General features: G+C 44.9%; 1 pseudogene; it reads left to right on the top strand.

Annotated features, from left to right (window-relative positions):
- Positions 1-2663: 2663 nt before the first annotated feature.
- LOC146187037 (uncharacterized) lies at positions 2664-14849 on the top strand (annotated as a pseudogene).
- Positions 14850-18058: the final 3209 nt, after the last annotated feature.

Raw genomic sequence — 18058 nt, forward strand, 5'->3', positions numbered from 1 at the left:
GAGTACTTGTTAGCACAATGCCTAGGTGATCGCAAAAACGTATTATAAGACCCCAATTCATCGCAATTCTGAGCGTAGTATCCAGGAAATCTAATCTGGGAACGTAATAACTTGGAGGAAAATAATGTAACAGTATGGGAGATTTTTTGCTACCTGCGATTTTGCGAGCCACACCATATGCCTCATTGTGCGTTCCCAGCAATCACCTAAAATAAGATTTTGGTCCCGCTCTTTTCAGAAATCAGTCTTCCTAAAATGCTTAGCTGCTAGGCTCAAGTGCAGTCTCTTTGGGCTCTAAAACCTTTGACAAAGACTGTGCATTCATACCGCCCTATTGCAAAAACCAGTGCCACTGGGTGCCAGCGCCCCAGCGCCATACCTAATTATGGTCCCAGTATGAGGCTGGAAACTGGGCGCACTGGGACGCGTCATACTGGGACGCTCCGCACTGGCGGCACTGTTCGCCCGGAGAAAAAAGGCGTGAGATAAAAATTAAAAAGCAAAAAGTAACGAAACAAGTTAGATACATAAAAAAAACTTAAAAAAGTAAAAAGAAAAGAAAAAAATTTCTGCACCAAGCGCACCTCTAACTCATTCCCTAGGCACATATCAATCACTAGCTAAGCACGCTAACCACTCGGCCATGCCAAGAACTAGGTTTTTTTGAGACATTTCTGCATTTTATGTCATGAACCGCATTTATAAGGTTGGGACTTCATGTTTCTCAATCTACAGGCCATTGCTACCGCTCTAACAATTGCAACTTCTTGATCATTTTAGCTTGCTGTCTGCTCTCACGACTTGCAACTAATGTTCTGGGTGCCTATGCGCGCTATTTTGTACATTGGAATCATTTTAACATGTGGAGTTTGACATCGCTGGCAAATTTACCAACGCCGGCTCTTGGATGGTGCTCTGCTACCGTGGGCGTAATTTTCGCTGAACACGGAACTTTAGTAGAAGCCTTCAAGGAAAAAAGTGCGACCAAGCTTCAATACCGGCAAGCGCCGCAGCGATGACCCTATAATTGCGTGTAACTAAACCTTATTTGTATGTAAACATTGCGGGAAGCGTTGCGATGACCGAGGGCTCGGCTGCTTGATACGCAGAGTAAGAAGGAGCGCAAAGGCTTGGGAAACACGCCAAATATTATGTATTACAAGCGCTGTATGTTGTTGCTTTTTCTCTCATGGGCCCATCGCTCGGTAAACTACTCTCTTCCTGGTTTTAGTTTTTCTTTCTGCTGTTTATACTGGGCCGTGGTGCAGGCTACGCTCGCCTGCGATTGAGCCCGCATTGAACATTTTGGCAGTAATCATTGTGTTAGAGTGCCCTTAAGATCAGCTGTGAAGTTGGTTATGCATATGGTAGCCCACATTATTCAATTCCAGCTTTAGTTGTGCGTTAATCGCCAGTGTGTCATGAGATCGAGGCGCGGCGGTCGTTGTCTCTCTCGAAACGCTCGAAACGGCCTATGGAAACTTGGAAACTCTAGAAAAAAGATACCGCCTTTGTTTTCTTACAAATGCGCAACGACTTCGCAGCAAAAAGCGCTTGCTTGAACCATATTTTTCATATGCCCCCCGATGGTCGATTGAAAGTACGCTGTTGCCGTGTTGGCCCCTGAGGGATGCTACTCCGGCTGACGGCGCAGGCCGCACCGGCTATACTGGGGCACTGGGACCAGTGCGGCCCCAGCGCACATACAGCGCTTCTCCCAGTGCATCCGGATGCCAGCGACACACCCAGCGTCAAAAGGCTAATCCCAGCGTTTTTCTTCCATCGCACCAGTGCAGCCAGTGTCTTCCCGTTACTGCTCCAGTGAATATCGCAGACCTCCAGCGTGCCCAGCAGATCCAGTGCAAAACCAGCGCGAAAATCTTACTGGTTTCGCACTGGAGACGCTGGTTTTTGCAATAGGGCGTGCACAGCTACTGATGTGTGGTCACCCAGAGTGCAGTGAAAATAATCCTTATGTGCCCACAACCTTGTGGCGATTAACATTGCCATGTGTTGGCAACAATGCCATGGGCATAAAGAAGCAGACAGGCAAACTAGCACGACCCCACAGTTTTCTTGCAAAAGTGATTGCTCTCAATAATATTGAGCGCTGCATGATGCTTCATCTTTCACACGAGTGCACGAGCTGCTTCATCTTCATCCTTTTCTCAAAAATGGATTCATCGTCATCGCGTAGTGTGATTCGCTTCGATGTGTGACTTCAGGTCTCTAATAAATCTGGACTACCAAGCCCGTCCTCACAAATGTATATTTCACGTTTTGATTATTCTTACTTTGCAAGAGCTCTTTTCTAGTGAAGCTAGCAATTTGCAGTGGGAACACAATAGTCTAGTAATGCAAGCCAATTTCAATTTGTAGTTAGTGTCAGTGGCCAGGGCAGAAAGATGCAGTCACCCAGTCTGTTATTTCAGTCAGTCTGTGAATAACCCCTTTGGGCACAACTCATTTACCATCGTGTATAAAAATTCTACATGAATTCCTTACCTTTCGGGATTTTGCTCTGGTACAGCAATTTCAGGCCTCAACACTTGCTTTAAAAAATAGTGTTTGTATGCAATATTGTTCTGCCTCCTTTACGCGCAGAGAAACGAAATCTAAAACGACCTGGAAGTGTCCAGTGCGTTAAAAGGTGTTTTGCGGGAATGAACATTACTAAGGAGAGCAAAGCAGTGAGTGTGGTCTTCCAAAGCAATCACCGTGGCCACGACATTGAACTTCAGCACATTCTTTTTTCGAAGACTGAAAGGTATGCCATCGCTGGTAAGAAGCCACTTTTTCTAGCAATGACAGAGGCTGCGATTCCACGAAAGTCGCAGTAACCAAAGAGTGCAGATAAAATGCAAATCGTGTGCATATTTTAAAGATGCTTTGTCTTATAAATTTATATTCCACTGAACTTGTATCACTCATAATCATATCATCGAGATCGCATGGTAATTTGATGTCAGAAATGGATTGCATAAGGAACCTAGTATAAGTGATTTCCACTGGTTACTTGGACCTGAGCGCCTGAACCGGAATTTATTGACCCAAACCGCTACAGGGCGAATCAGCCTTGTCGGCCAGAGGAACATGCATGCAGAGCACACCGCACAGGAAATTCTGATCCTGTTCGGGAAGTTTAAGTCGTGTTCTAAAAATATGTTGCGATTGGTATATAGATGAGAGTGAAGCCCTTTGCAGTTTGCTTTCATACGCTTGTAATAAAACCCCGCAGGGGGCACCTGTTAAAGCAGGTGTTTGTGTGTTTTGTGCGACACCACGGACCCCGAGCACCCACGCTTAGCCGTGCGTGGCATCGTCGTGTCTGGGGAAAAGGGGATCCTGGTGGTTGAGCCGATGCCGAGTGTTTGGACCTTTAAGGCCCCTCGGCGGAGGCAACACACCACTTTGGCCCACGCTTCCCATAGACGGCACCTCCGGGCTGACCCACCCGGGGGAAATCGGCAGTCGCCTTTTCCTGTCCTCCTCTCCATCTTTCACTTTCCTGTCATCTATCCTACAACTCTCCTGTCCTCTACTCTCTTCTTGGTTTTTTCCTTACTTCCCGGCGGCGAGGGTTAACCTTGTGTGGCTGACTACCCTGAGTTGAGCCATATTAGGTTATAGTTAAGGTATACAGCTGGCGTGGGCAGGGCTTTTTTTAGGCACCTGTCCCGTCCCCTTGTTGGACTCCATGGTGGGTGGCTGGTACCATAACCGAACAATAAAATAAATTTTATGGCTTCTTCCCTTTCCGCAGCTGATCGCCCTCCCGCCAAGAGAGGGCGCACCGATGTGACGAACAAGTTTTTCACTAAAAATGTAAACAGCTTCCCCCGCTTTCATGTCATTCACTCTGAACAAGCAGAAAAAACTGCCCGTCAAGTCTCACCGTTCCTTGTGACAAAGACTCTCACAGACACAATAGGTCCAGGCTACAAAGTCAAAAAGCTACCAAATGGTGACCTCCTCTTAGAAGTGCTGTACAACCACCAGTGCGAAAAGCTAGCAGCTGTTACATCATTCGGTGATGTCCCTGTCACAATCTCACCACACCGCTCACTCAATACAGTTCGTGGGGTCATTTCAGATAATGACCTCAAGTTTCTGACCGAAGAAGAATTGCTCGAAGGACTCAAGGACCAAAATGTCATCAACGTTTACCGAATCAAGATCAGGCGAGACAACAAAGAGATCCAAACTAAGCACATCGTCTTGACATTTGCGCTGAGCACCCTTCCAGACTCCGTTGAAGTAGGATACACAAAGCTGCAACTCAGACTGTACATACCTAACCCACGTCGCTGTTATAACTGCCAGAGATATGGCCACAGCTCCCAGAGCTGCCGAGGCCGACTCACCTGCGCAAAATGTGCTTCAAATGAACATGCCACTGACAACTGCCAAACTGAACCAAACCTTTGCGTAAACTGTGAGGGCAACCACCCAGCATACTCAAGATCCTGCCCAACATGGAAGAAAGAAAAAGAAATTGTAACCTTAAAAGTCACTGAGAACATTACATTCGGAGAGGCGAGAAAGCGGCTTTCATTGGTCCAAAGCCCAACTTACTCCGTTGTGACGCAACAGGGCGCAGCGTCACAGCGTGCTTCGGCACCCGCCCAGGTCACGGGTAGTGACCCTGGTGTGGAGCCATCCGCGCCCACGGTGGCTGCAGCTGGCGCTGCTCCACCACCCCCAAAGCAGGCTTCGCGACCTTCCAGGTCTGCGGGGCCCAAGGCCTCTTCTCACACGGGGAGGCCTACTTCAAGCGTTCCGGTGTGTTGTCCGCGGTCATCCAGCGTGTCTGAAGACGCGATGGACACGACAACACAGGGTAGTCCTGTGCCGTCAAGACGGCGGGACTCCTTAGAGCGTGCAAAAAAGGACAAGCCCCGAATCACGGGGCCAAAAACAACGTAGTCTCTATTTTACTCATATAGCTTAAGATGGCTTTTGTAATAAACTGGAATTGCAGGGGACTGCTTAATAACTTAAGCGACATAAAAGACATTTTAGCAACATATTCACCTGTGGCCTTATGTCTGCAGGAAACAAACCTGAGTCCTCTACATGTGAATATTCTTAAAAAATACAAAGTCTTCCGCCGTGATCGAGAGCAGGCATGCAGGCTCTCGGGCGGTGTTGCCATCATAGTTAAAAACAATATTGCATCTCGTGAACATAGGCTCAAAACTCGGCTAGAAGCAGTAGCTGCCACACTTATCACGTATAAAACAATCACAATTTGCAGTATTTATATAGAGCCACACTTAAAAATAACACTCCATGATATCGAAGACCTTTTCAGCCAACTGCCAGATCCATGCGTAGTAGTTGGCGATTTTAACGCCCACTCTTCTTTCTGGGGCAGTGAAAAAACTGACACGAGGGGCCAAATTTTAGAAGACTTTATTCTGTGCAATAATATCTGCTTACTTAACACCGGAAAACCCACTTACTGCTCCCCGAGCTCCGGTAAAATGAGTTTTATTGATTTATCTTTCTGCTCATCATCGGTTCTTAGCGATTTTAAATGGGATGTCTTAGATAATCCGCATGGAAGTGATCACCTACCTACAACAATCAGTCTAACATCATCACCATCTATAATTCAAACCAAACCAAGATGTTGGAAGCTGCATTTAGCAGACTGGAAGCTTTTTAAAGAGAAAGCCGACTTGAGAAAACTATTTGCCGAAGATTTTAATGTCGACGAGTTAAATGAAAGATTTACCTCTTGTATTTTAGCCGCCGCACGCCAAGCCATCCCTCAATCATCTGGAGTTGTGAGACAGAACTGTAAAGTGTGGTGGACAAAAGACTGCAGGGAGGCAAAGAAAAAACAAAATAAGGCGTGGAGTATATTTCGCAGGTACCCCACACAAGAAAATCTCCTAATTTTCAAAAAGGCTAGAGCTAAAGCCCGCTATGTGCGTCGTACTGCTGAAAAAGCTTCATGGCAGCATTACATCTGTTCTATAAACAGTCATATAACATCCAAGGATATGTGGGCACAAGTAAATAAATTAAATGGCAAGTACTCCCCGTTTACAGTTCCTCTCCTTACAGACCCAAATACCCAGACAAGCATTCAAGAGCAAGCGGACATTTTAGGTGAACATTTTTTCATGGTATCTAGCTCATCACATTATTCAGAATCATTTTTAAAGTATAAAAGCCAAGCAGAAAGACAGAAATTACCTACTACTGGCAGCGTTCACGAATCATACAACAGTACCCTAACACTACAAGAAATAAACACAGTTCTCTCTTCCGGCAAACGTACAGCACCAGGCCCAGATGAAATACACTATCAAATGCTAGCCCATCTTTCTGAATCCTCAGTTGAAGCACTCTTAAAATTTTTTAACAAGGTATGGATGTCAGGAGAAATACCGCAGGCCTGGAAGAAAGCCATTATTGTTCCGTTACTGAAACATGGAAAGCCACCAACATCCCCAAGCAGTTATAGGCCCATAGCACTAACGAGTTGTATCGCTAAATCGTTTGAAAGTGTTCTAAATATCAGGCTCATGTTTACACTTGAATCTCGCAAACTTCTCGACACCCGCCAATGTGGATTTAGAAAAGGATGTTCGACAACTGATCATCTTGTGCGCTTGGAAAATACGGTACGAGAAGCATTTATACGCAGACAACACTGCCTTGCCGTATTTTTTGATTTAGAAAAAGCTTATGACACGACGTGGAGGTATGGAATCCTACGTGACCTGGGAGACCTTGGCATCCGCGGCAGAATGTTAAAATGCTTGAAAGAGTTTTTGTCCGACCGTTCTTTCCAAGTTCGTCTCGGTGCTACTCTGTCAAAACGTTTCACTCAGGAGAATGGTGTCCCTCAGGGGTGCATCTTGAGTACCACGCTGTTTATAGTAAAAATGAACTCCATAGTAAAAATAATCCCAACGACCATCATGCATTCAGTCTATGTCGATGACCTACAAATAGCATGTACATCCTCTAATGTATCAACGTGTGAGAGACAAATTCAATTAACAGTGAATAAACTAGCGACATGGGCAGATAGAAATGGTTTCAGGTTCTCTGCACAGAAATCAATAGCCGTTTTATTCTCACTTAGACGAGGTTTGCAAGTGGACCCTACAGTTTACCTCAATGACATTGCTCTCCCAGTAAAACACGAACATAATTTTCTAGGCATTACTTTCGACAGAAAGCTTACTTTCCTCCCCCACATAAACACCCTTAAAAAGAAAGCCTCCCAATCTTTAAATATACTCAAAGTGCTGTCACGTAAACGCTGGGGAGCCGACAGGACATGCCTTCTGCAGATTTATCGTTCAGTTGTACGTTCGAGCTTGGACTACGGTTGCATAGTCTACGGTTCCGCAAGACCCTCATACCTAAAACGACTAGACCCAGTCCACAACCTAGGTCTGCGTCTTTCGACCGGGGCATACAGGACGTCGCCTGTGCGAAGTCTGTATGTAGAAACCAACGAACCATCTCTTGAGGACAGAAGAACCATGCTAACGTGTTCATACATTCTTAAGATCCGTTCGCTACCAACACACCTCTGCTACCCCATAGTAACAAAGTGCCCGTCCAGAACCCTGTTCAACAACAAACCGCAAGCAGTCAGACCCCTCCTCCTCCGCTTCGAACAGATGTGCGAAGAAATAAAAATACTCGATACACTCCCCGACATTGCACAATGCCCTGATCCATTACCCCCTTGGTATAAATTTCCCTGTGTATGCGACCTTACTTTAACACAGTTTGACAAACAACAAACTCCACACGAACACATATTACAAGAATTCCTGACATTAGAGGAAAAATACAAAGACCACAATACATTTTATACCGACGGTTCTAAAACTACCTCATATGTTGGTAGTGGTGTCGTAGAAAACAATCGCCAGAAAACAGTTAGGTTGCCCAATTGTGCATCAGTGTTCACTGCAGAAAGTTATGCCATATCCATAGCTGTGGAAAAAATAATAAAATGCAATATTGAAAAGAGTATAATCTACACTGACTCCCTCAGCTTAATCACAGCATTACACTCTAAAAATGCAACAGAACCTGTAGTGGGAAAAATAATACATTGTATAACATCAGCCGAAACACGAGGTTACAAAATTAAATTCTGCTGGGTACCTAGCCATGTCGGAATCGTAGGTAACGAGACAGCTGACGAATGTGCAGCAGCTGCCCGAAAAGCAAAAATAGAAAAAGTAAATGTACCACGCAAAGATGTTTTGAAATTCATACAAAAAAAGCTCAGGGAAAAATGGCAAGCCTCATGGAAAAATGAAATAAACAACAAACTACACGTCGTGAAACCAGTTGTCGAAGAATGGAAGTCATGCAGTCACCAGAAACGCTTCATGGAGGTAATATTATGTCGCCTTCGAATAGGACACACGCATCTTACTCATAGTTACATTCTCAAAAAAGAAAATGAACCCATATGTGAAGACTGTGGACATGGACTGACGATAAACCACATTTTAATTTCATGTAAAAAACTCGAAAAGCTACGGAAAAAGCATTTCACTCTATTTTACACCAAACAGATACCATTCCATCCATCACTTCTCCTAGGAGAGAATGCAATTGTAGACATTTCATGTGTTTTTAGTTTCTTAGAAGAAACATCCTTCCTGAACAAACTATGATATCTTAACACTTCATTCCTTTTTAAAAAAACCATAATATACCTTGTGCTTGGCGCATGATAGCCTGAGTTGCTTATGCGCCATAAAACACAACAACACAACAACACAGCTTGTAATAAAACGCTGTAGATGTTTTTCGACAGACGTACTTTGCCATAAACGGTCAAAAAATCATCATCATCATCAGCCTGACTATACCCACTGCAGGGCGAAGGCCTCTTCCATATTTCTCTATTTAACCCGATTCTGTGCTAACTGCATCCCACTTGAAAATAAAGAAAAATAACTAGATGGTGATGCCCAGTGTCCTGCACTGACATCTCTGAATGCATAAAAGCAGCTAAAAATACTTTGCAACTAGCGGAAGTTGCAACATAACAGACTAGACCTTCCGCCGAGAACGGACTGGTCGGCGGATCACGCTAGAACGCGCAGCATCATTCCAAACGACCAGCGGAATATGTGCAGCTTATCTTGGTTGACCAGTGGAGTTAAAAATCGCCATTCTGGAGCAAGAAAACCTGTTCCAGAATGAGCAGTGAAATCATCATAAGTATTGAAATATTTTCACAAGCAAGTTATCATTTTCAAAAACGCTGTACTACATCTCTTACTGTCAAATCCCAGATGCCTATTTTCACAAGTGGTAAAACTTTACATTTCCCTTTAAACATATGCATTTTGTTTTTATACTCCAAGCCATGCTTCGAGAAGTGGTCTCCCTAGATGCAATCCTGGATAAAGTCAGAAGCAGCCTAAATGAAACCTTCCAGCGTGTTCACCTACTGACCAGTCAAGACCTACACAACATTTTAAGGGACAGGAAAATCAATAACCACGAGAGTCTCCATCCTGTCGACTACATAAGCGTGAAGCTGTGGGTGGAGCGGATGCACAACGAGACGGACAACCAGTAGTGTTCTTTAAACACCAAGGACAACAAGACATTGGAAATCTGCTTGACAGGACAGAGCAGGAGCTTCTCGACGACAATGATTTCATGGTGGCAATAATTACCGTGCCGCAGCAGGATTTGCTAAAGAAGTTTGGCACTGATCGCATATCTGTTGATGGGACACACGGAACCACAGGTAATCACTGAAAATTACTTTTACAGTTCTTTCTGTTCAATGAATAGAAAATATAAAACACTACAGAAAAGTTTTAATAGTATCTTTTGAACCAGAAATTTTCTGGAGCAATATGTTTTAGTCAAGCCTGAATATGCTGAACCCAGGCACCTTGAATTATGACAATATAGAAAAGCCAAGCTCTTGAAAATCCTGTTTAAGGGTACAGAAACGTGGCCTAGTATACGCCAGCAGCATATACTGGGTGTCCCAAATAACTTCAACATGGCTTATCTTTGCTTATCTATTTTTTGCAAGGCTAAAAAATTCGATATTTGAAGCAGGTGATTAAAACCATTTGCATACAGCTGCTGGCCAACTTGTGCACCATAGGCAACTTTTCTTTTGCAATTAGTTGATTCTGTTCATTTTTCTACATTATTCAGCATTGACATTTGACTATAAATAGGGTTTGCAAAACTGAAGTGAGCACCTTCAGGAACTCCAATTTCAATCATCATCATCATCGTCATCAGCCTGATTATACCCACGGCAGGGCGAAGGGCTCTCCCATATTTCTCCACTTAACCCGGTTCTGTGCTAGCTGCATCCACTTGACCCCTGCGAACTTCTTAATCTCATCCGCCCACCTAACTTTCTGCCGCCCCCTGCTACGCTTTCCTTGCCTTGGAATCCAGTTTGTTACCCTCAGCGACCATCGGTTATCCTCTCTTCACACTATATGTCCTGCCCATGTCCATTTCTTCTTCTCAATTTCCGCTAGAATGTCGGTAACTTGAGTTATTTCTCTGACCCACTCTGCACGCTTTCTATCTCTTAATGTTACCCCTGCCATTTTTCGTTCCATAGCCCTCTGAGTTGTCCTCAACTTAAGTAGAGGTCTCTTGGTTAGCCTCCACGTTTCAGCCCCATAGGTGAGTACAGGCAAGATGCAAGTGTTGTATACTTTCCTCTTGAGCGATACCGGTAAGCTGCTAGTCATAATCTGCGAGTGCTTGCCAAATGCGCTCCATCCCAACCTTATTCTTCTTGTTATTTCCTTTTCAAGGTCCGGATCTGCGGGTACTAGCTGTCCTAAGTAGACATATTCGCCTATTACTTCCAGTATTTCGCTACCCAATGTGAACTGCTGTTCCTTCCCGAGACTGTTGAACATTACCTTAGTCTTCTGCATATTGATTTTCAAGCCTACCTTTCTACTTTTCCTGTCTAGGTCATCAATCATTATTGGCAGTTCATCCCCCGAGTTGCTTAGCAAGGCAATGTCATCAACAAACCGCAGATTACTGAGGTATTCTCCATCTACCCTTATCCCTAACTGCTCCCATTCCAAGTCTCTGAATACTTCCTCTAAGCAATCTGTGAATAGTACTGGGGAGATTGTGTCTCGTTGCCTAACACCTTTCTTTATGGGAATTTTGTTACTTTCTTTATGCAGAACTATGGTTGCTGTACAGCCACTATAGGTATATATCCTCCAGCACGTTCACGTACGGCTCGTCTACCCCCTGATTTCGCAATGACTGCATTACCGCCGAGGTTTCAACTGAGTCAAATCCTTTTTCGTAATCAATGAATGCTATGTATAAAGGCAAATTTCAATGGTGCTTTGCAATCCATTTTTGCACACGGGGGCGGGTTGGCTGGGCAGCTTCAGACATCTGCTGGCAGTACTAGTGCTATGAAACTATGTGCAAGGAGAATGTGGTGCGTGATCGATTGTGGCAATAATACGAACCTGGTGTATCCATTTTATACGCGACAGTACTGCGGCACAATGAACCAACCTAGACAAAGCGTAGTGGCACTTCACTGGTGTGCTTCAATCGCTTCACTTAGAAAGTTCATATTGTACTAGAAGCAGGATTAAGCGTCACATAATAACTACTTCCAAAGCACTGTTCATTGTAGCTTTGATATGAAAAGGATTAAACCTAAAAACGTCTACCGCTGTGCTGCCAACACGCCGATGACAGCATGTTCGCGTTTTTTTAACATCCCAAAGCAACTCAGCCTATGAGAGATGCCGTAGTGGAGTGCTCCGAAAATATTGACCACCTGGGATGGCAGAATGACTGTGCAAGAAACACGTAAATAATGTGGGTGTAATATACCCTTGTTTGTAGGTTTTAAGAAAGCTTATATCATGCCTTATTTAAATACTGCATTATCTATATATCAAACTATTTTGTGATCCCGGTCGGGCTCGATGTATAAGGCTTCAAGTGTATTTTTGAATTTTGCACGTAATAGAAGTAATCAGTATTTTGTACTAAAAAACTGCACCTGAACTTGTTATCATAATTTCAGAAATAGAGCTGACACATACTTTTACAGCAGCTTTCTGAATGATCTGCAGACAATGGGCACCATAAGTGGGCACCACTAGGGTGTCTATCAAGTTACGTTTCTAAGTTCCCCGAGTTTTGCAAGTTTGCCGTGTGCTTCTTAAAATTCCCTGCATGACGCAATGCCGCCCGATGCTACCACTCTCTACTGTACTAAGCATGCTTAAACAAAATAAAAAAATAGATTTTTCAATACAATCACTGACCGAATTATTGGAATCGGCGGCACCTGAAAACAGCCGAAATGATCGAACAGACTTAAATAATGAGTAAGTTAAAACAATATTTTGAGAGAAATCTGTTTTAAAAGTCTCTCGGATCCCCATGTTTTGTTTGCATGTCGAAAACAGAATTCTAGCCTATAGATTGGAGTAGGCTTCAATGAACCACCTGTGTGCACACTGGCATGATCTGACAACGCAGGTCGCCAGTGCAGATTTGTATTATACGGGCCATTCAAAGTACATCTTCCTTGTATACACAAGACTTGCATCTTTCATACCCTTTACTAACTGAAGTACAAATTCCCCTCCCTAGTTTTTCCAGATAATTTGAAAAGGTTGAGAATTCTATGTGTAGAATTCTATGTGATATCTCCAAAATGCCTCTACCACTTGGGTAGCACTGTTTTCAGTTTGTGCAGCACTGTAATCATAGAGCTGAACTGCACCTGTAAAGCTGTTTCCAAGTAATGAAGAAACATCAAAGATGACTGCTTTGTCAGTGTCATAAGCCACATTACAGTAGTGCGTGCACAAGACCGGTTGGATCTGACATGACTGGACCTAACAATATAAAAGCTGTCATATGCACTGTGCAATGTACAACATTACGCAAGTTAACATATTGTTACGATACGGCAAGCCGATGAAAACAGGAGAACAGAGGACAGAGAGATGGTCGATGACAGTGAGATGACGTTTTATGAAAATGTTGCCGGGCCTAGCGCGAGCGCTCCTGTCCGCGCCACTGCCCGCTTCTTCTTCCTTGGTGTCGTCCGTAACACGACCCAGGGCCACAGAGCGATCGTCCCGATCGTGGACGAGGAAATGCACGATGTTGATGATTCCATGGCATGATGATGGGCGTGTCTAGATGCTTGAAAAAGAAGAGGAAGAAGGAAGAATAGAATGGCTTTCCGGCACAATGATTCGCGATGAACCTTGGCAGGACACTCTCGGGCCACACGTTACCACGACTCGATGGCGGAGGCCAAGGCACGCACCGCATGGCATAGGCAGGGGAGAATGTCTTGAAATGTAGCGGTGTCTTGGGTCGTAGGGTCCTTGGTCGGCACATCAGGTCAGTGGGGTCACATTAATTCATTCGGGTCTCTCCTTGTGTCTTGTGGTCATGTGTGGCGTCTCGGGTCAGTCTCTCCTTCGTCGTGTCTTGTGGTCGGGGCGGGGGGGACGGGGCGGAGGAACGGCAAGGTCTTGCTGGGTCCGGCAGGCTGGGGAACAGCCATGCTGTGCCTCCTAACCTTTCGCCGACGGCGCAAGAAGTCGCAGGTCGCTGATGCTCCGGACCAGGATGGGGGGGTGATGATGAAGCACCCAGCACCTCCACCAAATGTTACGATACGGCAAGCCGATGAAAACAGGAGAACAGAGGACAGAGAGATGGTCGATGACAGTGAGATGGCGTTTTATGAAAATGTTGCCGGGCCTAGCGCGAGCGCTCCTGTCCGCGCCACTGCCCCTTTCTTCTTCCTTGGTGTCGTCCGTAACAATATTCTGGGTGGCTTAGCCTACAACTGTCTTCTTTCAGGGTTCGACTTTCAACTGGTCACGGTGCTCTGTGTGGAGGAATTTGGTGCAGGCTTTCCAGTGGCCTATTGCATCACAGAGTTGACCAAAAATGTATGGAAACCTTTTCTAAGGCAATAAGGTGCACGACAGGACAAACTGCAGCCAAGGCCTTCATGACGGACGATGCACCTGCCTTCTATAATGCCTGGGAACAAGCGATGGGAAAGCCCATGCCTCGACTGCTGTGGGCCTGGCACATCGACAAAAACTGGCGGGAAAACCTGAAAAAACACATTATACACAAAAGCCTCTATGCCTTCACATACAAGGTATGTTGTTTTGTTTAACTGAATCGCACAATAACAATAAAAATTTAGAGACATGAATAAAACAGCACGCGCGGTTCCCTGAAATGTTGCCTGCAACTCCACAAATTTGACCAGTATGACACTGGTATGAAAATGCCCTGAAGGCTCTGCCTGAATGCTTTACAATGTAAAGTGAATGAACTTTCATTACATAGACAGGTATAAAGAACTAATTGGCTACAATACCCTTTCATTCCACTGGAACTATAGTTGTACCACTGTACAACAGAAGCTAAGCACACCTCAAACAATGTTCAGCTAACAAGTGGTAGCTAGACATCAAAACATAGTAGAATCCCTTTAAAACGAGTTTGAAGGAAAAAGAATTTGTTCGCCTTAAGGTCCCTTCAAATTTATGTGAGCAGGCTAGGGCGTCCGAATATCTTGCACGAAAACAATGCCTACCCCAGAAATGATAATTGAAACACAGCATTTACTGCACAGCGTATAAGTAAGCTTCAGAATTTTTTGACTCATTTTCCTTTTTGTATCCCATAGCGGCTGCGATTTATGCGTTTTTCCTTGATGTTAGCTTCCCATCCTACTCTGAGCATTGTTTGAAGGTGTCCAACAGTATGTAGCAATACGTCTCCATATTATCTGGCTTAATATGCAGGTATAGCCATTACAAAAACTACAAGCAGCACACTATGCACCCTTCCATATGCCGCAGGCAGTGCTCATAGTGACGATATGTGGTCGAATTTCTATCACGATAACTCGGGTTGTGAAGCACTGTGAGCTAGATATTCAGCTTCAGAGTTTTCAGTGCTCAAGACACTAGCTGGGCATATGTGCTTTTTGTCTGGGGGGCAATGCACTGCTTGTCAGGCATCACAATGACAAACTCTCAACATGTCAGACCTTCGCTAGTGCCGGCACAACGGCGCTTCCCTTTCCGTACTGGCAAGAAAGCTTCGCCTCCAAAAAGTGCGCTCCCGCAATACAGCATTCATACAGTTCTTGACAACGGTGCTTCGGAAGCAAGTCATTCACATATTCTTTTCTTCGCCTTAATAGTACCACGCGTACCAGTGCCACTAGTTACTTTACACAAGCATGGTGCAAAACCTCATTTGAGTCAGATTTTTATTTATATTGAGTTTTATGCGAAATCAACCAATGGTCTCGCAAAGTACATCTTATCAAAACATCCACCTTAACTGATTTTATATCAATGCGAGTCTACTGTCAAATTTTACCTCCTAGTTAAAGATGCTATATACTGAGAATAAGCGGTCTTCGTTCTGAAGTAGGAGCAAAAATCGGTAAGGTCATGTGAACTTACCGCGTCAGCACAAAAATAACTGGACCAAACGCACGCAATAGAATCTCAGTAAAGGTGCATCCACATTACGGACCACGGACCTGTTTTGGTCCGCGAACCAAGCGTCACGTGACGTCTTACTTCCGGTTTATGAGGTCCGCGTCAGGTCCGCGTCTCGGAGCGGGCAAAAATGGCCAGGCATTTTTCCCGGATCGCGTTGGAGGGGCCGCGTTGGCTCCCGATGAAAGCGTGTGAGCTAGCCCTTATTAACGTAAACTTTGCGCACGTTTTGAAGAGCCTCAAATAACATAGGCACTAGGCAGTGTGTAGAGTTGCATCCGATGGCATATTTACACAGCCTTCGCGAACCGCGCACCACGGTACGTGTAGCGCTGCGTACTGCTGTCCCGTCACGTCCCGGACGAGTCTTTTATAGCTGCGTGTTAAGTAAAAAGTGTCAAAAAACGTCGGGTCCCCGCTGCATCATGAAAGAGAAGTTCTCAAGTGAACACGTGCAACACCGAATGCCGCGAATTTGCTGGAGAAGTGCCGCCGCAAACGCGGTGGACGACGGCGCACTGGCCGCGTCCTACTCCCTAGTCGTCACTAGGCCTAGATTTTTTTGGCATCAAAGCTACAGCGAACGGTGATTTCGATTTGACTGGCGCTGTTGTGAATGGCCTGCCCATTGAAAAACAAAAGGAAGAGGTCTACCGACTGTCTTGTAAAAAAAAAGGATATGGCCATATCAGCGAGGCCTTAGCAGTGGAGATAGCATACAAGAAGGCCGGGTGAGCTGGTGCTGCACAAGCGGCAGCTGCTATGCAGAAACTTGCTTGTAAAACACTATACCAGTCACTGTCTATAAGTTAGTGATCCTCACCAAGTGGTCAGTTCTGATACGCCTTTATGCAGAATTATTATTCTAGGAAAGGACAGTTTCACTACACACAATGCCGCAAGGTATATCCGCTGCTTCCGTAGCGCGCCCGGACGCGGCGCTAGGGACAGTGCACAGGACGATGTTTAAGCGTGCTATTGCCGCCCGAGAGCGAAGAGACTCCGCGCATGGTGCTATAAATAAACACGATATTTGTAACTGCAACTTCGTTACGCTGATCGCCTAAAGGGTTACGGTTGCGAGCTGTGCAGCAGTGGAACTGCTGCTCAGTTAAGTTAGATCCATAGTTAAAGCGTCTGCGTAATGTGGTCCTTATTACCTACATCTTTGCGTTTGGAATTAAATGGATTAAGTGGAACGCTGTCAACTTGGGTACGTTATCAGCGCCACACTTCGTCTAGGGGCATCCGTGTTTATATGGAGCCAGCCTATAAACGAAGGCAAGTATACTGTACCTCAATATTGCCCAATGTACACCAAATTCGGCATTGTGAAATAATGTAAAACAATAATCTGAGGCAGTGTGCAACGAGCGCATCGCGAAACGGTGAGGGATATAGTGTATCCATTCGGCCCGCCCCATGATCCGGCTTGTCGGCTGCTATTTTGGCCTTTCATGTGGAAGCTGTTGCGGGCCAGACCGTGCGCGGTTGACACCACGTGACCGGTCCGCAGCCTTGTCTGTGGTCCGTCGTGTGAATACACCTTAATATGAATCTCATGACATTGCAAATAAGTTTGTATCATCCAAAAATTTACATAATCAAGATAAATAATAATCATTGTGCAGAAACAAGGCAAAGGCATTCACGCAGATTTGTTTACAGCTCAGGAGATTTATTTACGGCTGCATGGCCACAGTCTGCCACTTGAGGCATGCAAAGTGCGACAGGAGATTGCGGCATTGGCAGTGCGCCCGTCATCAACTGCTTGCGGTTCAGTTTCACTGGCGATCGGGATGTTGGTGATCTGTGGGCTGCACAATACAGCAGACTTCTCGCAGCCTGTAGAGCGCAAGAAGAAATCACATTAGCTACGTGCACAGCACCAAAAACTGCTTGTTACAATTCCAGCAGAAAGGACTAATGTATGTTGAAAACCTCACTCAAAACCATTGCACCTGTAAGACCGTAATACATTCGCTTGTCATAACCTAAAAGGACTCCAAGATTACTCTAAGTTCAACAGCAACGTGTAGCTTAGTCAGCTGGGCCTGCACGCAAAGGTGAGTTAACTGCACTCAGCTAGAAAAACACATGGTCGAGGCAGATTGCATTCCATTTTGTGACCTGCAAAAGTATCTTGTTTATCATTGAATGCTAGGATATGTGGATAATGGTAAATTTCAATCTGTCCTTGGTGTTGTTCTGCACTAAAAAAAGCCATTATTTGAGTGGCACCCACATTAGCATCAAACTGAGAAGTCCTGCACCTGATCCCTTTTTTTGCACGTTTACTTTCCATAAGGGCTGCCACAGCATTACCTCTTAAATTGTTATAAGCCGCCTTTCAGTGCCCACATTATGCAACACACTAGGCATTTGCAGCCCATGGCCATTGCAGCCCAATGTTATTAAGAAGCTGCTCTTACCCAATAGCTAATGGGCTTTGCATTTAAGCTCTCTCAAAGGATCAAAAAACAAAAAAGAACATTTACGAAAGC

Source organism: Amblyomma maculatum, chromosome 6, assembly GCF_055883805.1.
Source record: "Amblyomma maculatum isolate TAMU_Amacu chromosome 6, ASM5588380v1, whole genome shotgun sequence".
Classification (NCBI taxonomy): Eukaryota; Metazoa; Arthropoda; class Arachnida; order Ixodida; family Ixodidae; genus Amblyomma; species Amblyomma maculatum.